General features: G+C 40.7%; 1 pseudogene; it reads right to left on the reverse strand.

Moving 5' to 3' along the window:
- Positions 1 to 16,532: 16,532 nt before the first annotated feature.
- LOC146390077 (ladderlectin-like) lies at positions 16,533 to 18,233 on the reverse strand (annotated as a pseudogene).
- Positions 18,234 to 19,947: the final 1,714 nt, after the last annotated feature.

Consider the following 19,947-nt stretch of genomic DNA (forward strand, 5'->3'; position numbering starts at 1 on the left):
GTAATGAAACTAATTTCTTTCTTTCTTTTTTATTAATTAATGTATTTATTTAATAAAGAGGGACAAAGAGACAGAGAGAAAAGACCCAAAACCTGTTAGATCACCTGCTGGAAAAAAACACAAGAAAACAAGCATAAAGACAACAACATATTAAGGAAACCACAGCAAAAACCTAGATAAGTATAAGTAACAGTAAGTAATTAATAGAGAGTGTTACTGAGCAGCACACAAGACCAACAACAATGATATGCTTTGAGGCAGCAGCCAAGGGAGATATAGTGTGTGTCTGTGGGCGCCTGTGTGCACACCTGTATGCTTGTATTCAAAAGGTTTCTCCATGTAACTATCTGATAGTGGGTGTGGGGAGCCATAGCCCTGCCTCCCAGGACAAGAAGCAGGCATGGATGAGATCCAGGCCCCAGACATCTAGAGGTCCCCCAGAGAGTGAGAGCCCAAGGAAGACCATCAGAGGGGCAGATGCGCCATCTTCCTGGAAAGAGGGGGAGCTGAGGGCATCAGTCTCCGGCTGTCTGATGGCTGCACTTACAGCCACACAGTGGTAATATCACCATATTAGTGTAGAGGCTTTTACATAACACTGCATTCACATTTGTCTTTCTTTAAATATAGGAATTGATTTACAGAACAATAAATAACTGGTTTTGGTTTAGAGTAATTTAACTTATCCACATAACACTGCATTCTAAAATAAGTGCGCACATTTTAGTTTATGTATTTGACAAATACTGAAGGTCAAAAGGACACTTTTGAGGTGCTTATATGTTGACACTGGTTTTTGCTTCCTAAACATTCTTCAAGTTAACTATTGACACGCCACATGGATGTTTGCAGTTGAAGTAAAAGATTCCTATACGTCGCTTTCGATTATCACCTCAGGTAAAAACAGAATACTGTTGTTGGACACATGCCAAGGAATGATTAACAAGATTACTTGAACCTAACCAAAAGTAAACACAGCTCCTGATACAGGTTTCACAGCTACACTCACAGCAAAACATGAACTACACCCATCTTATAGTAACTCCAGTGCACTTCCAGTAACTGCCAGTTTACAAGTATCAAGTCAAGTATTTTAGTTGTAAGATAAGATGGCCTTTATTTGGCTATCAGTTTGGAAATTCACATTATTAGAGCAACATCATGGATAGTGCATGGATAAATAGACACAGCACAACATAGCAACAATTATATAATACAAAAACAGTACAAGAAAAGGTTCATGTGAAGCATTAAATTATCAAAAGCTAAACTAAAACCTACACTGGAAATACTATAATAACTTTGAAAACAGTGACGATGGACAAGAACATGAAACTGAACAGGAACGTGTGACTATGGAACTATGAAATAAACCGAACATGAACGCAAACAGACGACCCAACAAAGACTGAATGGAACACACAGACTAGGTGGTCAGGGAAAGTGGAAACACATGGGGAAACTGATGTGATGCGGGGTAACAAATACTCTTCTTTTTCCACATTTGCTTGTGAAATACCTCAAGGCTCTATTCTGGGCCCTGTCTTATTCCCCCATGCTAACCCCCACCACAGGGGTGATAGGGGTGTGTAGGGGTGTGTGGCCTGCCATTAATCCTGCTGGCTGAGCCAAGCTTAGGCCTTTCCCCACTGGGGTCTTTTGCCTTTTGTTTTTAGTGCCCATCATTAAAGTTGTGATTTTTAATTCAATTCTGTGTTTCTACGACCTGCATTTTTGGGCCTGCCAAACACCCAAATGTGCAGATATGACACTTTCAGTTTGTGGTTTCAGTTTTTCCTCCCACCTTTCTAAATGTTCTCCTGAGGTGCAACAGTGGGTTGATGGCGTGACAATGATGTTAACTCCAACTCATTTTGCAGGTTTTCCTGTACTTACCCAAGAATGCTTGGTTGCACCCACCCTCAGCAAGTCTTTCAGCATTCCATACCATGGAAAATGAATGCGCATTACAGTGACTCAAAGCAATAACTGAAGTGATAACGTGTCTATGTTGGAAACTAAAGCACTCCATGCTTCAGTATTGTTTGGTCTCTGATTTCCTTCTATATATGCATGGTTGCTAGGCAATGTTATGATTTCATAATGTTATCCATTATTACAGTTTTAAGAATAAAAATTGCAGTAATAAGATTAAAGTGATTTAGTGTTTTTGTAACATCTTAAACATTTTAACAGGCAGATTGCTAGGCAACATGATAAAGTGATAAGATCTTATCAAGGTAACCGTTGCAATGGAAATTTCTTTTACCTTAGTGTATTGATCATGTCTATTAACAGTAATAATAAGTTCAATATCACTTTTTGTGTGACTTGGTTATATATAAAGGATAGCATCATATGTGTTTCATGCTTTATTCCACACACAGTTAAGCATTGTAGTTGGATGAGATGAGGATGGAACTAAGGTATAGACCCCCACGTGGTATGTGGCAGTGTCTACATGCTGTGGGATGTCTTTGTCTGTTCTGTATTTAAGGGAACACGCACCGCGCCTATCTTTAGAGAGTGTGGGCATCTGTTTTCTCTACATTCTGCAGCATGTAATGAAACTAATTTCTTTCTTTCTTTCTTTTTTATTAATTAATGTATTTATTTAATAAAGAGGGACAAAGAGACAGAGAGAAAAGACCCAAAACCTGTTAGATCACCTGCTGGAAAAAAACACAAGAAAACAAGCATAAAGACAACAACATATTAAGGAAACCACAGCAAAAACCTCGATAAGTATAAGTAACAGTAAGTAATTAATAGAGAGTGTTACTGAGCAGCACACAAGACCAACAACAATGATATGCTTTGAGGCAGCAGCCAAGGGAGATATAGTGTGTGTCTGTGGGCGCCTGTGTGCACACCTGTATGCTTGTATTCAAAAGGTTTCTCCATGTAACTATCTGATAGTGGGTGTGGGGAGCCATAGCCCTGCCTCCCAGGACAAGAAGCAGGCATGGATGAGATCCAGGCCCCAGACATCTAGAGGTCCCCCAGAGAGTGAGAGCCCAAGGAAGACCATCAGAGGGGCAGATGCGCCATCTTCCTGGAAAGAGGGGGAGCTGAGGGCATCAGTCTCCGGCTGTCTGATGGCTGCACTTACAGCCACACAGTGGTAATATCACCATATTAGTGTAGAGGCTTTTACATAACACTGCATTCACATTTGTCTTTCTTTAAATATAGGAATTGATTTACAGAACAATAAATAACTGGTTTTGGTTTAGAGTAATTTAACTTATCCACATAACACTGCATTCTAAAATAAGTGCGCACATTTTAGTTTATGTATTTGACAAATACTGAAGGTCAAAAGGACACTTTTGAGGCGCTTATATGTTGACACTGGTTTTTGCTTCCTAAACATTCTTCAAGTTAACTATTGACACGCCACATGGATGTTTGCAGGTGAAGTAAAAGATTCCTATACGTCGCTTTCGATTATCACCTCAGGTAAAAACAGAATACTGTTGTTGGACACATGCCAAGGAATGATTAACAAGATTACTTGAACCTAACCAAAAGTAAACACAGCTCCTGATACAGGTTTCACAGCTACACTCACAGCAAAACATGAACTACACCCATCTTATAGTAACTAGAGACGGACCGATCCAATATTACGTATCGGTATCGGTCCGATACTGGCCTAAATTACTGGATCGGATATCGGAGAAAAATAAAAAATGTAATCTGATCCATTAAATATCACGAAAGCACCTCACAAAACTTGCAACACGCCGTAACTCGCCTCAGAACGTTAGCACGTTGGAGCAGTATGCATCACGTGATAGAGCGGCTGTGGCATGCGGGACCTGTCGGTGGTCTGGTTGAGCATTTGGAGCTTCGCTAGCAACCCGGCATTTCATCTCCGACAAAGTTATTCCCGAAAGAATTAAAGTAAGTGTGTAAGTCCATCTCTGAATGTTTGTAAAGCATTCCTGCGTTAAGCTTAACAAACGATATATGGAGCGACTGCCTCTTCTTGCTGCTACTTCAATCATGAAACTGCTTAATGATCAGCTGATCGGCTTTTCTGTCGCGAGTCCGTCTCTCTTGTTTGTTTTTGGCCCACTTTGCACCAGAAAGAGGAAACCAGTGGATAAACAACAGCAGCACGTTTAAGCTTGATAAGCTGTTGTTAGAATTTATTTAATATTACTTTCTACACCAGGATCTTTTTCTACGTAGCTGACGCTGGTAACTGTGCAGGGGCGGATCTAGCAAAGTTTAGCCAGGGGGGCCGATAGGGCATGAACAGGGAAAAGGGGGGCACAAAGACATACTTTTCTTTCTTTTTCTCATTTAAAATGTCTAGCTTTTAATAAATAATTATCTGACACCCAAAATTTTAATTTGATGTAAAATGAATAGAAGTCCATTACTGTATATAGTAACTATTAAGTCTAATATATATACCCTAGTAAGCTATAGTACTTTTTCCTTTGGGAAGGTACCATCTGTGCAGTCTGCAATTTTGTTGAAGAAAGATGTTGAATCTATTTAATATTTCTTGAAAAATAATTGATTTCTGTGCATTTTGTTTCACACTGCATCAAATTAAGGTTGATTACATCGATTAAGCATCATGAGGTGGAGCGTGAGGGGTGGTTCCCTATTTTTTATTTATTTATTTTTGTTGTTGCTGGGAGTTGGAACCCTATTAGTTAAGTTGCTTAATATTTACACTAAGTACTCTTTAAAATACCAGAATAGGGAGGATGGTGTAGGTTTAAGTTTATTAGATTGATCAGTATTGCTGAACTATGAAATATTTTTTTTTTGCATACAGGTATAACAGAATAGCTTTAGTGTAGTTGTTGTTTTAAACTTGAGTATGAACTTATACAAAATGCAGCAAGATATTTAAAAAAACTGTTTTATTGATTAAAAAACACTATATCGGATTCATATCGGTATCGGCAGATATCCAAATTTATGATATCGGTATCGGACATAAAAAAGTGGTATCGTGCCATCTCTAATAGTAACTCCAGTGCACTTCCAGTAACTGCCAGTTTACAAGTATCAAGTCAAGTATTTTAGTTGTAAGATAAGATGGCCTTTATTTGGCTATCAGTTTGGAAATTCACATTATTAGAGCAACATCATGGATAGTGCATGGATAAATAGACACAGCACAACATAGCAACAATTATATAATACAAAAACAGTACAAGAAAAGGTTCATGTGAAGCATTAAATTATCAAAAGCTAAACTAAAACCTACACTGGAAATACTATAATAACTTTGAAAACAGTGACGATGGACAAGAACATGAAACTGAACAGGAACGTGTGACTATGGAACTATGAAATAAACCGAACATGAACGCAAACAGACGACCCAACAAAGTCTGAATGGAACACACAGACTAGGTGGTCAGGGAAAGTGGAAACACATGGGGAAACTGACACAAATGAATGTCATGACCCCACAGGGAAAAGTAACACTAAGCACAATGAACATAGAAACAGACTTTCAAAAGAGACCAGGAAACATAGAGAGAGACGTAGACATGACAACACCGGCTCGACAACATGAAAAACACAGACAAGAAATACAAGTCATACTGACACAGAGGACAAGACCAGACTCCCACAAGGGGACATAGATGAAAACCTAAACTAGAATAACACTCAACTAAATCTTAATTGATAATAACAACACAAGACTTTACATATTTTCGATATAAGAAATCAAAAATATATCCACACCACCAGGATATACAGCAATGACATCGGAATGTCGTTCGGACTGGAGAAGTGTAGTCGGATGGTAACAAAGAGAGGGAAGGTAGCCAGAACTGAGGGGATCGAACTACAAGAAGGCAACATTGCAGACATAGAGGACAGCTACAAGTACCTGGGGATCCCACAGGCAAATGGAAACCATGAAGAGGCCGCAAGGAAAGCTGCAACTATCAAGTATCTGCAGAGGGTCAGGCAAGTCCTGAGGAGTCAGCTGATGGCAAGAACAAGATCTGGGCTATCAACACCTACACCCTACCTGTGATCAGGTACCCTGCTGGGATAATAAGTTGGCCAAAGGAGGAGATAGAAGCCACTGACATCAAGACAAGAAAGCTCCTGACCATGCATGGAGGGTTTCACCCCAAGTCCAGCACCCTGAGGCTGTACGCTAAGTGGAAGGAAGGAGGCCGGGGGCTGGTGAGTGTCAGCACCACAGTCCAGGATGAGACAACGAACATCCACGAATACATCATGAAGATTGCCCCAACTGACAGCGTGCTCAGTGAATACCTCAGGCAGCAGAAACCCAAGAAAGACGAGGAAGGCGAGGAACCATCATGGAAGGACAGGCCCCTGCACGGTATGTACCACAGGCAGATAGCAGAGGTGGAAATCCTACCTATCTTATCCTACCTCCCCCAGATGTGTTGTCTCTGTCTCACCCCTTTCAACACTAGGAATTCTCAGATGGTACAGCGGGAAATTAAAATAGTTGAAAAAGTAGAAAACACAGGAAAAGGTGCATTGTCACTTTTTCTTTCCCTGCATGTATTTCAACAGTGAGGCAGCAAATTTGAAAAAGTGACTTTTAGTAAGTCTGCTTTTAGCATCATTCATTCAGCACTTGGTGGTGTTTGATGGATTTAGGTTCAAGTAAAAACTAAATATATATCAAAATCAAATCTCGCAGGGCTCTTTTATTAATCACAGATGATCTAAGATCTAAGAAAGACAAGACAACAGATTAGTCAATAGGTACTGCTTAGATGTGGGATTTAGGTTTTGATGGCGAAGAACTCCAAAAAGATCAGATTTGATTATTTTCTTATAATGGTTGTTGCTTGTAGCGTGGAGAAATGGTCACTAGGGGGAGCTGGTTGTGTATTGTTTACAGCCAGAAGAGGCACTCATTCCAGAAACAACCTCTGAAGAAAACACAAAAAAGTATCACTGCTGCCTTTATAGCTTGAACCACTCTCTTATTTTGCCCTTTTCTTTATTTAGAAGCCATATTTCTATTTTAAGCTAAACCTAAAATGTGATGAATATTTAATGAGGAATTTCTGCGATTCAGATTCAGGGAAGCACCAAATTAACAAATGGGCAAAATGTCTCTAATAGGTTTTCTTTTTTAAATAGAATGATATTTGAAAAATTCATAAAATATTAGTTGGTTCTTCTGTATGCCATCCTTTGTTACTTCCATGCTTCTATTTCAAACTAAATCCAAATACAAACATTTTGTTAGTATATGTTAAGTTTTACATGTTATGTTCAGAAATACTCAAAATCAAGGCTTCTCCAGCTGCAGTTGATAGTCGTGGTTCACTGAAGACACTGAAAAAACTGCAGACAAAAATAAAGATTTTTACTTTCGAAACCATGTACACCAACACCTTTTATGCTGAAGTGATTTTTTGCCAGGGGACCCAGGCCCATCTGGAACGGGGCCCACAGCAGCGGCATCACCAAGCCCCACAGAGTCTGGGGCGGCCCATCCAACCCCACTGCAGAGGAAACTACCCCAAACTCTCAGTGAGGCCTGTTATTAGAATCATTTCATAGATTATATTTTTGGATTTATTATACCGGTTAAACTTCAAGTACTCATTTTCAATGCATCTCATTCTATACTGATCAGTGTTAATAATAATAAACCATCAATAAAATCACATATGAATTATGATTCTGTGTTTAACCATTACAATACTTTTATATAAAACGGGGCCAGCTCTACGCTGAAGCAAGAGGGGGCAACACCTCCTTAAATAAATGTCCTGTCCCCTTAAGTCAAACGTTTAGAAGTTGAGAAAGAAAATAATAGATTACCCACAAACTGAATGTGGACAAGATTTACTACAGTAGCTGAAAAGGTACAAATGAGATGGTTTCAACTCTCGTTCACTCTTTCACTCAGTGCTCTGTATGTGCACAGGCTCACACATCACTCGGCAGCCCACTCGGCAGTATGCAAATGAGCCGGTGTCAAGTTCTTCAGTTGGCAGAGCAGAGCAAAATGAAGCATTACTCGCTCTGTCATAAAAATCAGAGCGACTAATGAAATAATTAACAACTAAAAAATACGCCTATATTTGTACAGTCAGTCGGGGACTAGTACATTGTTCTTCTCACAGTTTCAGTCTGGTAGAGTAGCGTTTCTCAATCCCACAAGCACCACTGTGAGCCTGTCTGCTGCGCAGAGCCGAGTGGAGGACCTGTGTCTGTCAGACCTGACATAAAGCCCCATCTAAGCTTTCAACTCTGCACTCAACAGTTCCCTTGTTTCACATACTTTTACTTTTCACATATGTTTAGTAAAGCTAAAATTACTAGTTACTAATGCTAACTAGTGTCCATTCAAAGGTTTTGAAAATGGAGTGTTTATTTAACCTTCTGATTAATTCTTGAAAAAAGTGAATCAAATAATAACTTTGGATATTAATTCTAGTATTCAAGTAATAATCCATGATGAGACATGTCAGAGAACAGAAGACAACATCGTGTCGCCAGAAACACAGATGAGATCAACTTCATTTTACAACCAACATTTTAAAGTGGATTTTAAATACAGATTTAGGGCAACCTGTGGTGCCTGGAAGATGACAAATTTGTCCATATGAGTCATACAATATAAACTACATACCACACTCCACAGGGATCTGTGCACTTCAAACAAAATACATGCAAATAGCAACATAGCACACAGTAAACCTACTCTTTAAAACCCAGAAAGAGAGGTAGGGCCCTGTATATGCTGCTTTGTTCTGCAGTTTAAGGATCCAATAATTAACCTCCTTTGTGATGCTGAAATCTCGGGTTTAAATCTCTATAAGCCTAAAATCCTGTGATACAGAGGTTACCACTGTCAGGGTTCCTGGGTCATTTCGCTCACCCCTCGACGCCTCAAAGGGAGACACCCCTGTGGCTGTCGAGGTGCTAGCGTTGTGGGCATACTCCACCCAGGCCTAGTAATGCACCAAAACATGGCTTCCAGTTCCTGCTTAGCCATTTCAACTTGGCTGTTAGTCTGTGGGTGAAAAAAAGACAACAAACTGACTCAGCTCAGAACAAAATTCCCTCCACACCTGGGAGTTGAGCTGGGGACCCCAATCAGAGACAATATCTTGAGGGATGCCATGTCAATGGAACACATGTTGTGTGAGCAGCTGAGCAGTGTCCAAGGCAGAGGGAAGTTTGGACAAAGCCACACAATTCACTGCCATGGAGAAGCGGTCGATAATGGTGAGCATGGCGGTATTACCTGCTGACGGCGGCAGTCCAGTGACAAAATCCACAGCAATATGCGACCATGGGCTTTTGGGGACAGGGAGAGGTCACAGGTGGCCTGACGGTGGAGAGCTTGAAACCTTGTTTTGAGCACAAATTGGGCAGGCGGCCGTCCCGGACATCCTTGGCAAGGGAAGGCCACCAAAACAGATGCTGGAGGAATTTAACAGTGTGATTCCGACCCGAATGGCAGGTGATCCACTTTGCCGAATGTGCCCAGTGGATCACATTGCCCCGAATAACCGCGGGGACGTACTGTCAGCCCGCCGGGCCAAACTCAGGGTCAGGATCCTGCTGCAGGGCATTTCTGATCAGCCTCTCGATTTCCCAGGTGACCACTCCGATGATACAGGAAGCAGGAAGGATGGGTTTGTCCTTTTCCTCTGCATCCTCCACCAGTGAGAATTGGCGTGAGAAGGCATCGGGTTTAGTGTTGTGTGAGCCCGGCCTGTAAATAATAACAAGTTTGAAACAGGTGGCCTGGCTTGGGGCAGGGATAGCTCAGTAGGTAGAGTGGCGGCCCCATGATCAGAAGGTACCGTCCCTACACACTGCTCCCCGGGCGCTGCATTGGTGGCTGCCCACTGCTTCACTGGGTGAATGGGTTAAATGCAGAGGAACTATTTCCCTATGGGGACTAACACGCACACTTTACTTTACACTTTTTTTGTCTGGCGTTGAGGCGTTTAGCCGCTTGAAGTTACGCCAGGTACTTGTGATCCGACCACACAAGAACTGGGTGCTCGCTCCCCTCCAACCAGTGATGCCACTCCACTAAGGCCAGTTTGATAGCAAGCAGCTCTTGATCCCACACATCACATTTCCGCTCCGCCTGAGACAGACAACGTGAGAAGAAGAGAAGAACGTGAGATGCACTTTACCTTCCAATTGCTGCAAATGAACCGCTCCCACACCAGAACGGTTGATTTAGGTCCACCTGGATTAGAACAGGTGCAGAGGAAAACAGACATTTCAGCAGGTCAAAGGCCTGCTGCACAAGAACTGCTGTTTGGGAGTGGTGAGATGAGTTAAAGGTGACACCACTTTACTGAAGTTGCAGATAAACCGTTGGTAAAAGTTGGCAAACCCCAAGATTTTCTGAAACTCTTTCCGGTTCTCGGGTTCCGGTCATTCCCCCACTGCCTTAACCTTAGGCGTTGAGGCGTTTAGCCGCTTGAAGTTACGCCAGGTACTTGTGATCCGTCCACTCAAAAACTGGGTGCTCACTCCCCCCAGTGATGCCACTCCTCTAAAGCCAGTTTGATAGCAAGCAGCTCTCGATGCCCCACATCATAGTTCCACTCAGCCTGAGACAGACGATGTGAGAAGGCACAGAGCACATTGAGTTAAAAGAAAACAAAACACATTTGTCCAGTTCCTGAGAAAAAAATTCAGGAATTGGAAGAGTGTGTTCACATGCTCTGAGACAACTTGGAGCAGATGCTCTGTTCTTTAACAAGGTGATGCAACATTTTCTCATGGGGGTCCAAAAGGTAGGCTTGAACAGATAACTCACGTTTCACGAGATTGGAGTTTGTCAAGTCCGTAGGTGACTGGATCATTCTGTCAAGGAGTCTGGAAGAAGTGGACTAGAACGCAGGTCTTCTTTGCGAAGAGACAGTGAATTTATTTACAGTGCAAAAAATAACAACAGTTCAGTGCATAATCCTAAAGCAAAATCTCCCGGCTTTCAATAGTGCTGGATGGCAACGTGAAAAAATGAACAACTCTGCACATTAATCCCCTGCTTGTGGTTCAGCTTCCATGTTCTCCTCTCCACCTCCCAACTCCTGGTGCGAAAAAAAAAAAAAAAAAAAAAGGAGTAAGAAGGTATCCAAAACGACATCAGAAACAATACACGATCTCAACAGTACTAATGAGCTTAGTCTAATGATCCTGTGCTAACTAGAAGCCTGGTCACAGCATTAAATACACTGGTGTCAAAAGCTGGATAATTCACAGCAGCGGTGAGCCCAGAATATTCGCCGGTATGGAGGAACTCAGAACAAAGCTACTTGTGGATTGGCACTCAAGCTTCTGGGGAAGTGCGGCTCCGTCAAAATGCAAAAAACATATACAAACGAGCAGGTCCAGGTCCCAAGCAGCAGGACCGGTCAAACCATGACAAGTTTAACGGTTAACCTGTTTTAATCTGAGCTTTGACCTATTAACTTAACCATATATAACCATAAGCATATTTATTTGCTCTTTAAATCCTTGTACAATCTTGTACCTGTTTTAAGGTGTTGTGTTTTAACCACAACACCTTAAAAACCTGTAAAAAAAAACACAGAGCACCTACTCGTTTATGAGCACATTGCGTTGTGTATATGTGTAAACGATAATCATAGATAATTGGCAAACCTTCTGGAGGAAACCTGGTCTTGTTAGGAGAGATGGCATCCATCCCACTTTGGATGGAGCAGCTCTCATTTCTAGAAATATGGACAAATTTATTAAACCCCCCAAAATATGACTATCCAGAGTTGGGACCAGGAAGCAGAGTTGCAGTCTTACACGCCTCTCTGCAGCTTCTCTCCTCCTGCTACCCCCCAAAAAACCCATCTCCATAGAGACTGTATCAGCTCCCAAACAGACAAAAAACAACCTAAAAATCAGCAACAAACAACTTAAACATAAACAATTACAAAGAAAGAACAATACAGTATCCACATCTGAACCAAAGAGTAAAACAGTGAAATGTGGATTATTAAATATTAGGTCTCTCTCCTCCAAGTCTCTGTTAGTACATGACTTAATAATTGATCAACAAATTGATTTACTCTGCCTTACAGAAACCTGGTTGCAGCAGGATGATTATGTTAGTTTAAATGAATCAACACCCCCGAGTCATTCTAACTACCAGAAACCTCAAAGCACAGGCTGAGGAGGCGGTGTGGCAGCGATTTTTCACACTTTAAAATTTAAAGCTTACAATATTTGCATTTCAAGTTATGAAAATCATTCGTTAAACATGAATTTGTGGTTGTTACAGTAAAAAATTAACCATACTCTGATTTTATGTTTTTAGTCTGATTTTAGATCAGTGTGTTAATACAGTATGGCAAAATGAAAAAATAACAGTCAATTCAGACGTGAGGTTGTGCTGAAAAGAATGATACGAAACAAGGTAAGGTAAATAGTATTTCATTGGGAAATGCAAAGTTAAAATCATAAGTATTCAAAAACGGCCAACTATACCCTGAACCGCAGTGGCTAAACGTTTTTTTTAAAGTAACGCACAAGTTACTTTTCCTAGTAATTAGTTACTTTTATAATATTGTAACTCAGTTACTTTTTTGAAGAAGTAACTAGTAACTATAACTTTTTACTTTTTCAAAGTAACTTCCCTAACACTGGTCATTAGCTAGACTCTATAGAACTTGACTGCATGCTGCGGTGGCAATTCAGCCAGCTGATTCATGTTATAGCAGCTCATGAGCAGAGATGGGCAGTAATGAGTTACTAGTAAAGCGTTACTGTAATCTGATTATCTCTATCTGTTCATTATTGTGCAATCCCTCATGACTGTGTGAAGCCTGGCTCTGTGTATTCCTGTTCTGAGTTTCACTGTATTAAATATTTACTAGTGTTTTGCAGTGTTTTGGTAGCCTTGTTCATTATGATTTCACTCCTGTCTTCTTTGCATTTGAGTTCACGATCATCATCTGCCTATCTGTGGCTGGTTCACTCATCATCGTCCACCGCTGCAGTCTCCCTGCTCATCATCATTGCCCACAAGACGGAGCGTGGTCCTTGATTTTGAACAGTGCAGCTCGCTGACTTTTACGGTTGTGGGTATTGGTGCGCTGGCCTGCCTTTTCTCTTTATCTCTGTCTTTGCGTTATGAGTGTGTTTTTGTCACGGTGCTCCTGAGCTGACTCACTTTCCCTTCTCTATCCATCCATCTATTTATGGTCTCCCACGTATCCCTATAAGGATCATTAATATCATTAATACCTTTTGAGATGTTCATTTTCAAACATTGCTTCAGCTATGAAGCAAAAATTTTACAGCACTTTTTTTAGATGTTCAAACTTTGTGTAACTGTGTAAAAAGCAGGAAACAGAGCTGCAAAATGCAAAACTGCCTGTTTCTGTTTAATAACATATTAATCATCATGTTAACTTTAAAAACAAACTTATAGTTAATACCATGGTAATGATAACTGATAAAAACAAGCATCTAGAAGTCTGGAATGAACTGGAAACATTTATGCAAAATTATGCTATTATTAAGTTTAAAACAATAATACATATGAATATATTAGATTCACATAGGAGTGTAGAGGATCCTCTTTCACAGAGAGGGCCAGCTCTTTGCAACAGTGCCTCGTGTTTAAGGGGAAGACTAAAGGTCTGTTTTGCCCTTTTGTTTTTTCGTCTGAGTCTGAGACATGACATTTTTTCGTCTGAGACCTGACATTTTTTTTCCTGAGACCTGACGATGTCCTAAAATGTACACCGTAAACTTGTCGTTTGGTTGGCTGATATGGATGTCCACCTGAATGAGGTTGACCATCTGAGAGGAAACACCTGTGAAAAACTGAAACAACTGCAGGTGTGGGGTTGTTTTGATATGACATATATTTGATATGATATAATGTCAGAGACATTATCCTAAACTGGCCTAACAAAGGACCATGAGTACAACATGAAACTTGCCTTACATAACGTAAGGCTGAAGTTCATTGATAATTTTAATCAAAAACTTGTTGTTGAAATATTTTTACTGAACATGCAAACATGTTGCATGTTTGCATGTTCAGTAAAAATGAACATGCAAAATCAATGTGTTGATTTATTGGTCTGTTATGAAGCTATATTAATAATATAATAATATTATAATATTATATATTATTGCTATTTCTAATGTGTTTTTATCACTTTCTGATGTTTTATTAATTAAACAACACATGTATTAATTGTTGTGTTAGCTATAGATATAATATTTATATATATTTATTTATGGTATAGTAAAAATATTTAATTATTACTGTTTAAATGACTAATATGTGACATGTATTAGTAGTGATGTTGTGCTGAGGGTTAAAATGCCTTTTTGTCTTTTGGTAACTACAAAATGGCAATAAACTATTAATATATGTCTATGCTGTGCCCGTATTTATTTAACCCTACTCAAATTCAATTTATGATACATTTTATTTTGAAAGATTTAAAATGGTTCTTTAAAGAACCATTTTTAAAAAAGGTTCTTTGAAAAACCTTTAAAGGTGCCCCAAAGAACCATCAAGAAAATGGTTCTTTGGGGCACCTTTAAAGGTTCTTCGATGAACCACTGAAAGAAATGGTTCTTCAAAGAACCATTGTTTGAAAGGTTCTTTGTGGCACCAAAAAAGGTTCTTCTATGGCATCAGTCTAAAGAACCACTTTTGGTTCCAGTTGGCACCTTTATTTTTCTGAGTGTATATGAAGCTAAAATTTCACAGCAATCATTATGCATGTTCACATTTTCTACCATAAAGCTTTCATGCACATAAGACACAGATGAGCAGAGCAGAAGACGTGATTGCTCTTAAATGGAATGATGCAGGTGGATGTCTCAGACTTTAGTTATTAGACCCCAAAATATGTGAGATGTGGAACAGACGCACAGACCAGTTGGATTCAATGCTTGAGATTTTAATCATTAAGACGAAAAAGAAAAGTTCATTCTGGAAAATAAAGATTTACTAAAAGCATTCTTTCCATTGCACATTCAGTTTGCTCCTACTGAAAGAGAAAACGACTTTATGTCACTTGTCGTGTCGTTCCTTATGGTGCTGGCCGTCAGACTGGGGTCTGGGATGCGGGGCCTCCCTGCTACTGCAGATAAGGAGGTGGTCCGCTTGCCTCCACCCCAGAGAGAAGGGTTACATCTCCTGGGTCTAGGTGCGGCTTGCCCCTCTGGGGGTGGGGGTACCTGGACCTGGGATATAGAGTATGTTTGGGGAGTGCGACTGTCTGTGCAGTGTCTATTTGTGTCTGTCTACACGTTGGGTGAGTGCCGAGTATTTGGTTGTGCATATGGGGGTGGGAATGCACGTCTGTGTCCGCGTGTGCCTGTTTGTCTGTGTCTATATGTCAGGTTGGGTCTTAGACTCAACCTCTCTGGGTACATCTCAGGCCCTCTAAAGTACGGAGGCCTATCTCCCCTCACCACACTCCCTGCCGGTGGCTGATGCCCTTAGACGTTGGTGTGTTGGTGGTCCTTGTCATCTGGGGCTGGGCGCTCATGCATGTACCGGCTCACTCCTGGTGGCCGATTGGCGGGGCCGGGCGCCTGTGGCCCAGCTGGGCTCCTTCCGGGGGGTGGGATGCCCTCAGGCCTCTGGCCTCTGGGCCTGAAGCTCGGTCCTCTCTGGCACAGCTGGCTGCCGGCGGAGCCCGCGGGCATGCCACTGCAACCCCCTCTGGCCTCTGCTCCGTAGCTGCGGGGTGACCTCTCGTTTGGGGCTCTACTCAGCTCTTCCCAGGAGGGTGGCACGGTTCCCCCCCCCTTTGGTGGTCCTCCTCGGGTCCTTGTACTCTGGGGCCTCTGGATATCTGGGGCCTGGATCTCCTCCATACCTGCTTCATACCCTGGTGGACGGGGCTATGGCTCCCCACACTCCCTAGCAGATCGTTACATGGAGAAACCTTTGGAATACAAGCATGCTGATCCACACAGGTATGCACACAGGTGTACACACGGGTGTTCACAGACGCGGACTACACCTTTCTTGGCTGCTGCCTCAAAGCACATTGTGCGCTGTCTATCTTGCGTGCTGCACAATATCGTTTATTATTTAGTATCTACTGTTATCTACTGCTAGCTAGTTTATTGTGATGGTGCTGTTTTTATTATGTTGCTCTTTGTTGTTTGCTTTCTCTTCTGTTTTTTTTCTCCATACAGGTGATCCAGGCGTTTTGTTTGTTTGTTTGTTTTTTCCTTTCTTCCCCCCCTTCTCACCGTCTCTTCTCCCCTTTGGTTTTCTTTCTCTCCCTCTCTTTCTTTCATTCTTTCTCCCTGTCCTATCCCCCAGTCACGTCTGTCCCGTTTGTAGCAACCGAAAATAAAATAAATACATAATTATAATAAAGGTCAATCAAATGGACCAATATGGCAAGGCCATGATGATCCACTTGGTAAAATAAATCCGCTTGGCATCTTTCTTGGCCTTAAGACAACAATTCTGATGGCTAAAGATCCAAACGGGACACAAAAAAAAAAAAAAAAAAAAAAAAAAAAAAAAGAAAGAGAAAACGACTTTATGTCACTTGTCGTGTCGTTCCTTATATAGCGTTACAACAAAGAAAAAGAAGTAAAGATGTAAAATGGGATTTTTCAAGGGGGGTATATGAGATCATTTGCTTCTTTGTCCAGTGAACCATGCCATCATGCCAGGAATTATCTTCTTTTCCGGACGCAGACATATGGGTATCGGTAGTGACAGTGGATATCGTTCATGCAATTGTGTCCTTTAAGCACCAAAAACCAACATTAAGTGAAATCATGATAACATGAACACATACTTATTTGTACTGAGGATAAGATTTCGTTTTTTATGACAGCAAACCACCTTTTGACTATAGTTTCACAACATATATAAATACATAAATATATAGATATCATTTGATATATACATATATATTCATATTTAATGAAATACCACAATGTTTTGTTATGTAATATTAACTGAAAGATACTGTTATTTTGAACTGAAACAACCAGTGTAAGTATTTGACACACCAAACAAGTCTGGATACCCCCAACATCAGCATTACACTTTATTCATATACTTACTTGACCAGTTCATGTGCATGCAGTGCTCACTGCGGCGACCATTGTTAGGCTCTCCACGACACCAGTACGTAAAACTGAAAGGAGTTCCATCGATCCAAAACCAATAACCCTCCTATAAAACAGAACAAAATGGACAATAATGCATTTAAAACTATGTACATAAATAGAATATTATCAAAGTAAAATGCTTGATATGCAAGCCTTTGTTTCATGATCAGTAATATACCTTCTGAGCATCAGAGCCTCCAAGCCATGTAATTGGGTAACTGTGAGTGGCACGATATATGACACTTTAAATCACCCGGTACTCCCTGAGGTTGCGTACAGATGCCAGGTTTGCATGCATGGACTGACAGTATCTCTGTAGTGCAGATCAACAGACACCAGAAATTTCAAAGAAAAAAAAAGCGATTTAACCAAGCTGGACTTTATAAAATATTAAAGGGAATTAACAGAGATGGGACAAATGAAAAAATCCAAATCACTGTTTTTACCTGAGCATGAGCCCAATCCAAACGATAGGGAAAATAGCGGTAGTATCTGTTACCATACTTATACCAACCCCGATACTTGTACCAATACCCTCTCTTCTCAACAAGACGTTCTTCTGATGACAAGGAAATAATACTTGAGTAAAAATAATTAAGGATTTTTAAAGTGTACATATTTGTTGGTGTATTTTAACATATTGGTTATATGTAACATTTCTGGAAATATTTTCTCTCCAGGGCCTCAAAACAACTTTGTGCTGAAGATTTAACTTCACATAAGCAGGATATTGATGTGATGCTCTTCTGTTCAGTGTCACAGAAATGTGATTAATTTCAGTGAAAATCCTGAAAATGTTGACCAACCTGATTGCTTTGCCTCTGTCCCACCTTCATCTGGAAAAGCAGGACAAAGTAAAACATTTAACCATCAAAGTTGACAATTATATTCATACTGTTATTTGTATGATTAGTTCAAACATATGCACATTATGTACGTTAGACTGCAACACTCACCAGCAGCAATGATCAGAGTGATCATTGCACAAAGAAGTGCAGACACAGTCACCAGCTTCATTGCAATGTATAGTATGTCTGTGAAAAACAGAAGACATCAAGACATCATTCAATTAAAAAAAAGACAGAATAGATTTTGTAGCAGACCTTTTGGAGTATATGTTGAATATTTGTAAAACAGATTTCTTCTCAGCACCGACTGGTAGCTCCAGCCTTCCAATGAGAAGGTGCTGAACAGCTCTAAGATCAGTGCTTATGTACTGTTTCTTTGGTGCTTCAAAACTAGGAACTAACTTTGAAAAACCGACCACGTGTCATGTGATTCATGCTGGTCAGACTTTCACAGCATCTCTTTCTTTCTTCACCAAAATAATTGCCTCATACTAACCTCTTCTCCTTTCGGCTGCCCACTTAATTTTACTTATTGACTCGTTCATAAAGCGGTTCCCTAGAGTACAACGAAACATTTGATGTATTTAATTAGGATTGAATATGTCTTTTAAGAAACAAAAAATAACAACCATGTTAAAGTCATGATGCTTTGGTCTTCCCTTGGAAAATCTAGACGAGGCAGCTAGTGAGGGGGAGGTAGGGGCTTCTCTGCTCATGCTTCCACAAACAGGCTCCGAATGTTTAGGTTTTGTTCCTTGTCTCTTTGGTGCGTGGGGTTGTCAGCTTCTTTTTTATTTATTATTGTCTTTCCTGTGGCCTGTTTGTATTTTTTTTCATTATGTTGTGTTCCTGCAGGTTATGTATTACTTGGTTAGCCAATATTTAAATATTTAGAATTGCTCCAGTTCTTGTTCGATTTAATTACTTTCATTACTGCTTCACCCCTGGAACACTCCTCATCATCTATGTTGCAGTTTGCTTGCTCATCGCTGCCATCACTTCCAGCTTCCCAAATGAGGACGTGTTAAACCTGATAGCAAAACAGGCAGCCCCATACATCCTACACTGTATGTCCTACACAGCTCCTGGATTCTGATGCTGTGCACCTTGCTCCCTTTTCGAGATTCAAAGACTATATTTTCTTTTACTAAGCTCACCTCCCTAGAGACTGAGCACCCTTCACTTCTCCCTGCTCCAAGGGTGAGGAGTGTTTTTGGGCCATTCCTTTAACCTCAGCCTTCATAGTCATTTGTATGAACACACACGCAAACATACGCATGTACACTGACACAGACCTACACTCACCCCCCACCCCCTCCAAATGCCTTCGAAGCTTATGTCTTCTATGTTGTGAGATGTGATGATTCATGTGCTGAGGTGTTTTTTTTTCTGTTCTCAAACTCGTCTCCCTGTTGGAGCTCAGTCTGGGGAGAGCTCTTTTTTCTCCTCGTCTTTCCTCATGTTGTGCATCTTCCATTGTTGTACCTCTCTGACCTGTCTTCCCCATGTGATGTTTGTGTAATGTCTGTATGGTCGCAAGGGGAAGATGGCGCTGACAAGGCCGGCAGCCTTAACCCAATTTCCTTCGGGGCCAACCTTCGGGATCAATAAAGTTTTTATTGAATTGAATTTACAATTATGGTCAGTTCACTTTCACCATGATATTAAAGCACAACAGCATCATCAAATTTCAACCTTATTCATGTGTCAGGTTGGAGTATAGGACTCATAAAGCAGCTGACAGGTACCTAAGAGCCAAGCAGGCTGTGACTCAGCAAGGCCATGGAAAAAGACAGAAAAGTTACAAGCTTTTTTTTTTAACACCTCCTCTATGAGAATGACTTTCTAGATCTGATATGCACACTTTATCATTTATTTCACCACTGCAACTCCTTTTAGGATCCCTTTGTCTTTATGTTGACATAAAAAGCAAACAACTACAAATCAATTTGTCTGTCTTTATATGGCATGATCCCAACATCAGCATTGATCCAGA

Source organism: Perissodus microlepis, chromosome 3 (assembly GCF_051167445.1).
Source record: "Perissodus microlepis isolate ML-2025 ecotype Zambia chromosome 3, ASM5116744v1, whole genome shotgun sequence".
Classification (NCBI taxonomy): Eukaryota; Metazoa; Chordata; class Actinopteri; order Cichliformes; family Cichlidae; genus Perissodus; species Perissodus microlepis.